The sequence below is a fragment of the Misgurnus anguillicaudatus genome, chromosome 11 (assembly GCF_027580225.2).
Source record: "Misgurnus anguillicaudatus chromosome 11, ASM2758022v2, whole genome shotgun sequence".
In the NCBI taxonomy this organism is placed as follows: domain Eukaryota; kingdom Metazoa; phylum Chordata; class Actinopteri; order Cypriniformes; family Cobitidae; genus Misgurnus; species Misgurnus anguillicaudatus.
In genome coordinates, this window is record NC_073347.2 from 13,205,205 (window position 1) to 13,218,426 (window position 13,222).

A 13,222-nucleotide genomic window follows, 5' to 3' on the forward strand; every position below is an offset into this window, starting at 1 on the left:
GGGTATCGTTACATGAATGTGGTATTCTATTAAGATACCCAATACAAATACAGTTAAGACATTGTAAAATCAATTCTCAGTATAAGATTTATTATACTGGTCTCAAACAGCGTACAGTGATGAGATGGGGAGATAGAAAGGCTGCGAGAAGCGAATGCAGGATCAGTGATTTCTCATGCTAAATTATTATTTCTTTATAAGTAAGGGATAATGTAGAGGCAGCCGGTAGTTATCGGGAAATAAGCCCCGACAGTGTGATCAGGACCCAACGCGAAGCGGAGGGTCTTGTATCACACTGAAGGGGCTTATTTCCCGATAACTACCGGCTGACTCTACATTATCCCGCTTATTACACGGCTACTTGTCACATAAGAAAAAAACTGGACATGAATATGAATTTGAAACATTTTATTGGCATATTTGTTTTAAATTAACATTTTTATCCTTCCGCGAAACTTTGCACAGATGCATAAAATGATCGTAATACCTTATTAAGATCCTCTGCTTCATACTTGTCTGTCTCCATTTTTTCTCTTTTAGCCAGTCTTTGAGAAGTTTTAATGCCCATTCTGTATTTTTTTTGTGTGTTGGCTTCATAGCTGTCATGCTCTATTTTGTCAAGTTCAGTCTCAGTAAGCTGTCTGTGTCTTGTCGTGGTTGTCCAGTGTTTGTCACAAGATGGCGCCAAACAAACAGTAATCTTTATTGGCGCGGAGCGATTTTACTCGTAAAAGTAGTCCCGGCTATGCGTTATTATTTTGGAGCGGTTATTATTCGAAAAGAACGAACCTCCAAATGTCTCAACTGACCAATCAGAATCAAGCATTCCAGACAGCCGTGTAATAATACAATAATAATACATTTATTATTAATAATAATAATAATAATAGTTCCAAATATTGTAACCACACAGTACTGTACATTATACAATCTGATGCATGACTACACCTTAAAGTGAACTGGATGGATGGAAAGTCAAGATAACGACGACATTGAGAAGTAAAGAAAAAAGTGATTTCTGAAACTTCGTACAGATAGAACAACTGAGAAACAGCTCGGATTGAAAAATACTTAATGCCATCAATTGAAAGAGATAAGAAAAACCTAAGTTCATATCTCTGGGTCTCGGAAGTGGTTATGTGATATTGTTGAGTCTCGGCATTGGTCATGTCATATTGCTGGGTCTTGGTATTGGTCATGTGATATTGCTAGTTTTTTCTTTAACATGGAGAGGATAATGCGATCATCCACCACTGTTATATCTTATATGGACATCCAAGAGTTTTTGTTGCTTAGCTAACCAGTGAGTTTCTTTTTTCCTCAGAATGTACCAATCTGACTGATTGTGTTTTTCAAACCTAAATATGGTTTGTATCACTTGCATGGAGATCTCGCTGAAGCACATGATATGGGTTCACACCCACAGCTTCCAAATGCAAATGGGTGATTCTCGCAAAATTACACCTATAAGGTTTCATAAAACATTTTGATAAAAAAGTAAATGCAAAGTAAGAGTATCAAAATAATAAGCATAAAGTTACAAACATCTCTTCTTTTACTATTTTGCACATGATTTCAAATGACATCATACAAACCAATCTTGTTGTTTTTTCCCACATATAAGGGGACAATTTTCATTACTGCAATGTGTCCATGACTGGATTTGAGTTCTTTGACATGGAAATATTTATAATTAAAAAATCTAAAAAATAAAAAGCTTCAATGCATGTTATACTATAAACATTAACAGTAAAGAAACATGTGGTATTTGGTGATCATTGGTAAATGTAGAGACAATAATATAAAGAATATAAATGTGTCCAAGGCCAATTTTCTCATCCTCTGCAATTTTCAATCATTGTTTAAGCCCTCAAGGAACTTTAAATTTAAAAATTGGACATAATTTACTGTGACACTCAAGATGGCTACCAGGTAAGCAGTTCTTATTTTTTCTCTGCAGATAAACGTTAAAATTTTGTTTGTCATAGTACCTAGACAACTTTTTAGTCCTCATTACCGAAACATGAGTTTGTAAATGCATATATTTAATGTAATATCATGTTATGGTAATGATCATTTTTGATAATGATAATCTAAAAAATGTAAATAATTCTATAGGAAATATTTTTTAAATCCTCTAAAAATAACGGTTATAGTAAGTTCAGACCTTAATCTTATATGTGCAAAAAAATGGCTTCAATGGCTTTTAAAAATTCTGATGCTGGACAACTTCTAAACCTGGATTTCGTGAGAATCACCCAAATGCCATCAACTCCAGACCTTTAACAAGTTTCATTATGAGGAAATTATTTAAAAAAGAGACAATTTATGTTCATAAAATAGCTTTAAAAAGGGGGAGGTACATATTAAACAGCAGTAATTCATAAACCCTTCATCCAATTTGGATGTGAATACCTATCATTATATGACGCCAACTGGAATAAAGTTTGGTAAACAGCTAAAATAACACAAAATGTACTGTTTTAATATTTATGGAGCTAACTGTATATCATTTGTACTGTATATCTCATGTTATTCAAATGTAAGTGTACATTATATAAACCTGTATTCTTTGCTGTGTAAATACTGTAATGCCTAGATTGCATTGTATTCAGTTACTTTAGTATTTCTTTTATCACAGCAGGTTTCTTTGGAAAAAGCAAAGTGTGAGTCTGTCTATAAGAAAAAGAAAGCTTAAATAACACATTGAGGAAGAATGCAAGAATACAGTGGTCCTAACACATTGATCATTCATTTATTCGTTTTGTCTAAACCCAGGGTATAAAGTGTTTACAAAGCTGGATTTCACAGGGTTGTCAAACACGATCAATGCGCTGGTTAGAACTTGCTTTTATTATTCATGATTCATTACAGCAGGCACCGGCTGGCACAACATTGATTCCAGTTGCCGTACATTCTGCACTCATGTCTGAATCCCACTTTATATAATCTGCCATTCACTCTTAAAAATAAAGATGCTTCACAATGCCATAGAAGAAGGTTCTTAAAGGTGAAAAAAGGTTCTTCAGATTATAATGGCTCTTTAAAGAAAAGAAAAAGGATTTACTATGGCATTGCTGTAAAAAACCTTTTAAGCACCGTTATTTTTAAGAGTGTTGTGTGATGTCCTTACCTTCCTTTAGCTCTTGTTAGGTTTCTAGTAAATATTTAACTAACAGCTCTGCTCTAGTTAAATAAATATTGGAGAAAATTAATTGGACTGCCTTTTAACTGAGATTTTTTTACCTGAATCTTTGATTCAACCCTTCTGCATCTTGATAGAGGTTGACATTTGCTAATTTTTGTTTTTGAATTCAGAATTATCTAAAAACAAATAATGAGGAATTGAAAAGAGTGACACAATCTTTTCACTTATGATCCCAAGAAAAATCACAAAAATCAGACTGAATGGCAAAATAATTGGTGCATCAGCATATCAGTTGATTTTTTATAATGCAGGGATCGTGTTTTTTATAATGTCTCTGTGAAACACTACAGTTCTGCACTACTTATAATTTAAAAATAATACTCTGGGTTGTTTACACATGATATAAATCAACTTATCAATCACAGGTAGACAATAAACAGGTGTACTCTGCTACACACACTTTGTGATCAGATTGCTCAAAGCACATTTAGATATATGACCACATTGCACTTCTAGCATAAATATTTCTGAGCTCTGATGCCTCCAAGACTTCACTTATCAATGATTTTATATTTTGCCAGATAAGTTTGGCTTTATAAACGCATGGATGTCTTCAAGGAACATCCTGAATATGTGTGGAAAAGTTACTGATATCAAAGGTGATATAAAGAAGCATTAGAAGAGGAAGGGATGTGCTGATGTAGTAAGATCTTGAGGACCCTATTTATTGAACAATAATGAGTTACAGAAGGACTTCTGAATGACGACAAGGCAGTAAGAGGAAATTGGTTTACGCTTTTCAAACAAAGTAAGATCAATGTCCCTCAGTGGCACAAAAAACACACAAAATAGCTTTGAACGCATACTGATGACCACATTAAATGCTTACACTAATGGCTTAAACTAGTGGAAAGATTGGTTCCCCTAGACAAAACAGCAGAGTGGTAGGATTTCATTTGGGATTTTCGTTCATATTCTTAGCCACCTTTCAGCAGTGATGGTAATAACGGCGTTAGAAATAAACGGCGTTACTAACGGCGTTATTTTTTTCAGAAACAAGTAATCAAATAAATTACTGTTTCCCCCGTTATAACGCTGTTACCGTTACTGACAATAAATGCTGCGCGTTACTATAATTAATCTCACTAAAGCGATTTTCACCAGAGTAGGTTCTCTCATCCAGACAGGCAATGTTTGTCTCTAGTGTGTGTGTGTGTTGGGGGCTGAGAGACACATAACTGAGGATGATGATTGGTGTGTGTGTGTGTTAGAGGGGGTGGGACAACCACATAACCGATGTTGATTGGCTTAATTTCCATCGTTAGCCAACCAGAGGCCGGCAGAGTTCATACACAAACGCATGCACAGTCCGGGAAGTGCAGTGCAGTGTTGCTTGGTGTCATTTTGCCGTAATTCATTGAGAAGCATAGCAAGCATTATTGGCCGAACGATCGGAGCATCCCTAGTTGTATACGTTGTTTGATGGGGATGTGAAGATGGGTCACGCTGTTAGGACCGGAGCGCGTCCTCATAGAAAATACACATCAAATACTTTATCTCTGTAAAGGCAAAGAGAGAAGTCCAAATCTGCACGTCGCACACGAGCAACGGGTTGTAAAAATGCTCGCACTGCGTAAAAAAGGTCTCTAATTGCAGACTCATTCAGATGACAAAAGTAAACAGAAAGATCGGTTCATGAGATCGGCAAATTTAGCAAGTACCAATCAAGCAATTTAATACCGTTATTGGCCGGTACCACTCTGCGGAGCATCCCTACAGACCATATTTAGGTTTCAAAAACACAAGCAGTCCATCAGTCAGATAAGAGGAAAAATAAGATCAACAATTTGGTACATTCTGACTAAAAAAATAACACACTGGTTAGCTCAGCAACAAAAAAATCCTGAACATTCATACAAGATAACAATGGTGGATGATCGCATTATCCGCTCCATGATATAGAAAAACCCTTTGTACAGCACATCTCTTTTTAATAAGCCATCAGATTTGTTCCAGGTTATCCGTTCCAACTCTATCCGAAATGCTTAAATGTGTTCAAATCCCTAACCCTATATATGAACAACAATAGTAGTTACTTGCTTTAGAAAGCACATCTAATTAATTTGTGAAAAACTAAACTCCCCAGAGCAAACAAATTAGATGAATGCACAAAAACATTTGCCAGAGATTGACTTGTTCTACAGAGTATTAGATCTTGTTATGGATTTTCCTACAGTCTTATAATAAACTCTTATGAGGTGGCACAGAGTCTCTCTTGGCCAATATTGAAGTGAAAGCACAAAAGCTCTGTCAAGTGCATAAGGCACATTCAAGTATAAAGATGAATCTGCTTCATCAATAGATGTAGGCTACACACGCTTTTAAATCCAAAGTGGCACACTGGCCCTGCACGTACCCTATTACGCTTTTTCAATCTAGCTGTAATCTAGACAAATGTGGATTTTTTTGGATGTCTAATTAATTATGAAAAACAGATACATAAAAAAACTGTAAACTCAACCAGTTCTACTATTCTATTCTAATATCACAAGTGGTCCAAAGCATTTCTAAATGAGCATCTTAATCATTTTCTTTCTATCAACCACATAGCATTAATGATTTATGCCATAGAACCTGTTTACACCTGGTATTAAGATACGATTTGGTTGATCGGATCACAAGTTGACGACACTAAATACAGGTGTAAACAGGGTGTGAAACGTTTTGAGCTCCTCCACTTTTGACCACATTCAGATGTAGTCAACATAACATTTAGTGGTGTAGACATGCATGTGGTTGAATGTTTTTGAGCAGCCACAAAAGACAACCTACTCTCCGCCTTTGATCTTATGTGATGTACCGAGCACAATGGTTTTACATTGGTCATGAGTCCTGACTTCTAGCGTGAACCCCCAGTGTTCAACAGCCAGTAGGCTTTCATTGATAAACTAAAGTGGCTGCTCTTCACATTTTTAATTTTTGTTTTATTACACACTTATTTCATCAAGTGCTCTGAATGATCAGAAAAAGATCTTGTGTCTTGTGCAGCATGCTTACACAAGCAGCGGACTCTGTCATAATATAAGTGCGGGTCAAACTACCACCCCCTCAATAATGAGGACAGAAGCGGTCGAAAGTGGAAAAAAAAAGAGTTAAAAATACCAGGTGTCTTCCACTTGTGATCTGAACGACCATATAAACAGCCCCATAGAGATGTCTGTGAATGCAACTAATGATAGTGTGTAATCAAATGTATTGTTGTTTGGCTTCATTAATGCAACTGTGTGGTTTAGGGATGCTCCAATCGATCGGCTGTAGATTGGTATCGGTTGATCATCGCGTTAAATGGCTCGATCGGTACTCGCTAAATTTGTTGATCTCATGAACAGTGGTGGCCAGTGACTTCTCTTTCGAGGGGTGCGAATTCAAAATATGTGTTTGGAGTGTCATGTGTGTTGCTCTTCATTTCAAAATATGAGCCTGCTGCACACGCGTCAAAAGGATTTATAATAAAAGAGACGCTCATGTTCACAAAATACTCGCAAGACACTAACTTAACACCAGAGCCGGCGCCAGACCATAACTAACAGGGGGGCATGCGACTTCCAACGGGGGGCACGTAATTAGCAACAATAACTTGCAAAAACAAGGCATAAAAACAACAAATACAGTGCAAGCACACACTCATACAACTGGTTACATACAGCCTGTCAGCTTATTTCCCGTATTGAGTGCAGAAGATCACAAACTTATCAGTATTACCATAATCACGTCGTAATGCTGTAATGTAAACGGTCTATTACCAGACTACACATTAAGCTTACGGAAATTAAAACAACGCATAACTTACCTTTAAAAAAAGCCGAAGGCGACGTATGCGAACATTAAACTTCCTTAAAGGCACACCGCGTAACTTTTTGCCCACTAGGGGGCGCAAGATATGTATTTTTCACGTATAGCGGCCACAAGCGCCACAGCACTGTCGCAAAGGAAAAGAAGACAACTCTTTAGGTCACAAAGTTCGCGGTATGCCTTCCAGCATGTCATATGAATATAATTTCATGGGTTTTATTTTTTTCAAATGCCAAAAGATCGCGTAGCTCACGTTTACAAGCCAGTTGTAATAGTGGTCACTTGGTTAAAGTTTATATTAAAAAAAATATTGCCTTAAAGGGGAATCGAACCCAGGTCACCCATGTCGTGGGTCCGTGCCACAGTCACGTGATATAAGTCACTCTCTACACTCCTCAAGATGTAGCCTCCAGCAAAATTCACGTTAAAAAATAGTGTTGTTTGGGCGCCAGACAGGACTTATTCAAGCAATATAACATTACTTACTAGTCCAAAAGCATGACGGCCAAGTCAGCATCGGTCAGGAACCCCTCCTCCTCCTTTAGTTCACGCCAGCGAGCGAACGCTGGCCCAATATTGATAGATACTCATCCTTCTTTTTATTCTGTCACTCTCACGTTTTCTCTTTCTAGTCTCCTCCGACAAAATGTTGAGGAAGTGACGTATTCCGTGAAGCAGTCGAATTTTTTAGTTCTTTTTGTGCTCGGGTTACTACCCGAAACCCCAAGTTTAAAAGTACGAGTAAAAGCGATACAGACCCCGTTGATGTACCATCACAAGGGTCTTGAAAAAATATTATGAAGGTTGAAAAACTACAAAGTGTCACTTTAAAAATTCCACCTCGACCTTGTTGCTAATCTCAGAGTTTGAGCCAACTGGTGTTTGCATGAAGTCAGATGGAGCAGGCGGTGCTGGTTCGTCTAAATGTTCTAATATCCATATTTTACACAATCCATAAAATGCCGTGAAAAACACGTTGGTAGTATCAAGTCACATTAATATGCTAAAGACGTAATGACGCATGAGACGCCGCAATGCATCCAATCAGAGAAACGGGTCTATTTTAATTTAAAGCATTTTCCTCATTTTATAACATTAAAAGTTAAGAAACATGTGTAGGGGGGCACAATAACCTCTTTCGGGGGCACGGCCCGCAAATGCCGCCCTCCATGACGCCGGCCCTGCTTAACACTAAACTCTGATTACACATTAAGCGAGTATCTGGAAAATGTGAGGGTCTCTTTTATCATAAACCCTTTAAATCTGTCTGCAGCAGGCACTTATTTTGACATCACACGTGAGGCACATAAGTTTACATGACGTGCCGAACACATATTTTGAAACGACGAGCCACACAGATGACGGGCTACATACATGTTGTGAAAAGCTTTGCATGCATTCGAAAAAGTCGTCCCTGGCTGCCACTGCTCATAAACCAATCTTTCTTTTGACTTTTGTCATCATAGGGCTCCTGAAGGCGGAATTTGAGACCATTTTTATGCATTGTAAGCATTTTTACAACCCGGTGCTCCTGTACGACCTGCAAATTTGGATTTTCCTCTCTGCCTTTGCAGAGACAAGTGTATATTCCTCGAGGACACACCCCAGTCCCAACATGCAGCACGACGCGTCTTCACATTCCCATCAAACAGTGTATCCAACATACAGATATATCTATTGTGGATATTGCATCTTCATGCCCAAAGTTTGTTATTTGCATGCATTTTAACAGTTTAAACATTTATTTTACCCCACAGCTTTTCTTGCATGCACACAGACAGCCTCATTCAGCACAAGTACAGAGCTAAGATCTCTCTTGTGTCTTAAAGCTACAGTAACCTAATTCATTTGCAACAATAATATTAAAGAGAAAATCACTTTCTGCTCATAACTGAAGAACCGTTTTGCTTTATAAGAATCAGTGTATATTTAATTCATACACTGAAGACTGTGCAGTGTTTTATTTTTAAATACTTTAAACAGGCATATAGGCTTTTTAAAGGCATATTAAATTGCTCTTTGTAGAAGGAATATTTATTGTGCTTATGTATTTGTTTCTCTAATAAAACAATAAAATAACAAAATCAACATTTGTGGTATTACTTTATCTAGAAAAAAAGGTTACAGCAGTCATCAAAAAGCTTACATATCAGCTTAAAGAATTAGTATCGGGCATTGGTATCAGCCAATCATGACAACAAGAAATCGGTACTCGGTATTGGCTGCAAAAATCCTGATCGGAGCATCGCTAGTGTGGTGTGCTGTACACATCTGGACAGAGTGCTGCTGACAGTGATGCAATGGATGTTAACATAAACCTCTGACATCACCTTCTTCCAAAGAAGTGGAGGAATTGGTCTCTCTGATGCCAGTACACAGACACTGAGCTGTTCATGGCAGGACTTTCATGCAGATGCACCGCATCTTTATCCTTATCATAAACATTTCATGTTTTAAAGAGGGCTAATTCAATCACATTTACAATTAAACCATCACAAATATCAGACCGAATCCTTTCCAAATCCTTTCATTCAAAACTGAAGTGAAATTCCTGTTCATGGCCAACAATTTTGATCAAATATAAGGATGTTTTACCATCGCTGTAATCCACGATGTGAACCACTGTGCATCCGACTGGCAGGAGTTTAGTCGGCGGTGTCATAAAACATTTTCAAACAATCACACGTATGCATTAATAACAGACTCACTGAATCCTTTAATTTAAAGTCTAGGCCAATTATTTCTTTTGACAAGAGGTAGGAATGAAGTTGGTTAATGTAATGGGTATTCAGTATAAGGACACTGAACACTGTAGATATTCGCTGTCTCTCTGTAACCATCTGTAAAGCATACGGAGGCCAGACCACTTCAGTTTAGATAATCACATAACCCACCACTAAACTCATGTTTCTATTCCAGTATGTAACGCCCACTTTTCACGACCCAATCAATTCCCGAAGGAGAAAAGCCGATCCTACTTCTTTTCACATTTGAGACTTATGTTGACTCGTTTTGATAATATTTTACATCCCAAAAGACATGCAATGTTTTTTTATTGTTAATAAACCAATATAATAAAGGTTGTCTGATAAGGGCTCTATAAGAAAACTCTGATAAAGGCTTATGATAATAAAGGGTTAAAATACACGTATAATATAAATAAATTAGAAGACAATCCCTCAGATATAAAAGTGATACTGTGATTGGCTATTGCATGTAGCCTTTCACCACTTACAATACAGGACATGATTACATCCCATGTCTAGCCATCAACACAACCCATCTTATCATATACATGATTACTAACACGCACATACAGTAATGTACAAACCTGAGATTGCACAACATGGAAAACAGCCAAACATAATGCCTTCTCACTAGAATCATAAACAGCATTAGTCAAATTGTTTCCTAGTCTATTAGACTGTTAGAGACACAACTCTGACATTCCTGAACACATCTAACATCAAGACTATGGAGCCTAATTCAACTTCAAAATGCAAGCAAACATGAACAATCAGAAAGTAGGCCTATATGTTTGATAGTACAAAGCCATCTATTGTTTTATGTACTGGGATATTCACCAGAATCAAGATGACATTATTTTATAAAGATATATTGTTGAGTACTCATCTAACACAACAGCAGTCTGTGACAAAATGAATGCGTTACAAGTGATTTATAGGAAAGAGGATTATAAGAGTGTTATACTGTAATGCATACATTTATGCATTTGACAGACTTGCTATACAATGAATTAAAAGATACGCGTTTTATCAATATGCGTTTTCTCTAAAATCGAACCTATGACCTTTTGGTCGGTAAAGCAACGCTTTACAAATTGAACCGAAGGAACACAAACAACACAATAATATTGCGCTTACCGTGCGTTCAAAACTGAAGCGAAATTCCTGGACAACAATTTTTCTTAAATGTGAAAGAAATAGCGCATCAAAATATGAACACCGCACAGTCACAGATCCTCTGTTGAACACACGAATAAAACCACAATAAAATACAACAAAACGTATACATTAATGTCGCTGTAATCCACGATGCGATGCGAACGACTGTGCATCCGACCGACCTGCTGCAGTCCACGCGCGCTGGTACTGACCGACTGAGCTTATACATCCTTGCTTAACACCTCTGACTGGCAGGAGTTTAGCCGCCGTTGTGGTAGCCTACAATATTTAACCATTTGACCTGTGACATGAACGATGGCAGCTGCTGAAAATGATCAATCTACCTAGCCTCAATTTTGAGGCATTTGCATTTCGACGAAGCGCAACATTGAACAGACATTGTTTCTGGTAACGTACATTTGAAACACTGTAACAAACACCAGTGCTGTTTTTCTTGCAGATATTGATACGAGGCAGCATCATATATTTAATATACAATATATTCTCTCAATATCATCCATATTAATGCGCTCTGCAGTGAACGTAAAATACATTACGAACCCAATGAGGCGCGACCGACGAACTTACAGATTTTGAAACTGATTTTCTAACCGCACTGGTATGCGAACAAAGATACGGAGACAACAAAAAAAATCTGACAGCAAATTGAAACCATGTTTTATAGATTGACATTTCAGTGAGAGAGGTTGAAAGAGCTGAACTTCACATACGCTGCTAAAATAATTACTCACCTCGCCTGTCCCCGAGTGTAAAACGCAATGTTTTTGTTTTTAAGTCATAGTCCCCATATGATAGTATGCGTCATGTTCACTGACTTCCGCGTTCGAGAAGCGAGCTGAGAGAAAAGAAAATAAAGGCGGAGAGGGCATGCGCGTCTAATAGCGACTTCACCCGTTGCTGCGCAGACTGATCGGCGTATGACGTCAAGTACCGCGAGAGCACATGTTTTGAATGCCTCTCGCGATAACTCGATGTTATACGCTGATCCGTCTGCGCAGCGCCCGGCAAAGTCTAACACACCCAATTATGTGCATTAAAATAGACAAAAACAACTAACAATAAAGATTTTATAGGAATTTGTTTTATAGGAAACATACACCAGTAGACCAAGCATTAGAATATAGTGTTAAATAGAAATAGGTTTAGAGGAACACAGATTTACTTTGAATGTGTGTAAATCATGATTGGTAAATGAAGGACATATGAAGGCTGTGTTTCTTTATTTGGAAGATCAACACTGCCCTTAACACATTTCCAAAATACATGTCTGCTCAAAGCATTGTCTAAACAAGTTTTGATTTATTATTATGCAATACTTGGTCTGTGAATTGCATGTGAATAAACAGAGCAGAACATCCTGAATAATTATCTATTTCATACATGGGTTTTTGTTTGTGCACATGTCCTTTAACGTGTACAGCCTATAACCTGTAAAACAAGTTCATCTAGATCTTGTATTAAAATAAAGGTTTATTTCCTTAACATGCACTTCAAATTAATGATTAGTATTTTATGGTGTGAAATTAAACTTTACTCTTGCTTGAAAATACAGGAAATGCAAATCATTCAAAAATTAGGTTTAGCAGGAACGAAACTCTGACCCATTTGTGTTACAAAAATATAGAAGCACTTTTTACTTTCACTTTTGCACAATAGTTGCTTATTGGTTATCATGCAATTTTGAGTGGCCAAAGCTTAAAAACAATCTTTGTTTTGTATATTAATAATACTACTACATGATTTCTTTTTTGCATTCCAAGTATGTTATTCCAGAAAATGTACACAATTTTTCTGACCGGTAAAATTATAACATAAAATGTTTCAGTGGGTCCGATATGATGCGGTAAGATTTTGTCAACTTAACCATCAGGAAATTGCACTCATCTAAATTGGTGCATGCAAAAAATTAGCGTACAGTGACGATAATATATGCAATAAAGTATAAGCAACCCTGAACAACTTTGTGAAAACTACACAAAAATATGGTTTAAAGAGCACCCATTTCATTGCTAAAAAACACTTATTTTGTGTATTTGGTATAATACAACGTGTTCGCGTGGTTTATGTTTAAGGGCGGTTTCACATTTGGTGCGATTGCCTGGTCCGAACCCGAGTTCGATTGCTCCACCCTCCCCATGCCCCCCATGGACTGTGTTCACATATTATTTATGCATCCGAACCGCGGTACCCTTGCATCATCAAGATGCAGCCGGCGCGTTCTCATGTTGCTTGGCAACCGCTGTAAACGAGAAGAAGACAAGCGTGATTGACGAACTGCAAGCGGAGAGATGATTTC

At 37.4% G+C, this 13,222-nt stretch overlaps 1 protein-coding gene across 2 annotated transcripts in view; it reads right to left on the reverse strand.

The window, feature by feature from the left end:
• Positions 1 to 11,806, reverse strand: part of marchf8 (membrane-associated ring finger (C3HC4) 8) — a 124,816-nt gene extending 113,010 nt beyond the window's left edge. For both annotated transcript variants that reach the window (XM_055169708.2, XM_055169709.2), the window contains exon 1: positions 11,658 to 11,806. The gene's annotated coding sequence lies outside the window, so the exon portion shown is untranslated. The remainder of the gene's footprint in view (positions 1 to 11,657) is intronic.
• Between the last annotated feature and the right edge of the window lie 1,416 nt (positions 11,807 to 13,222).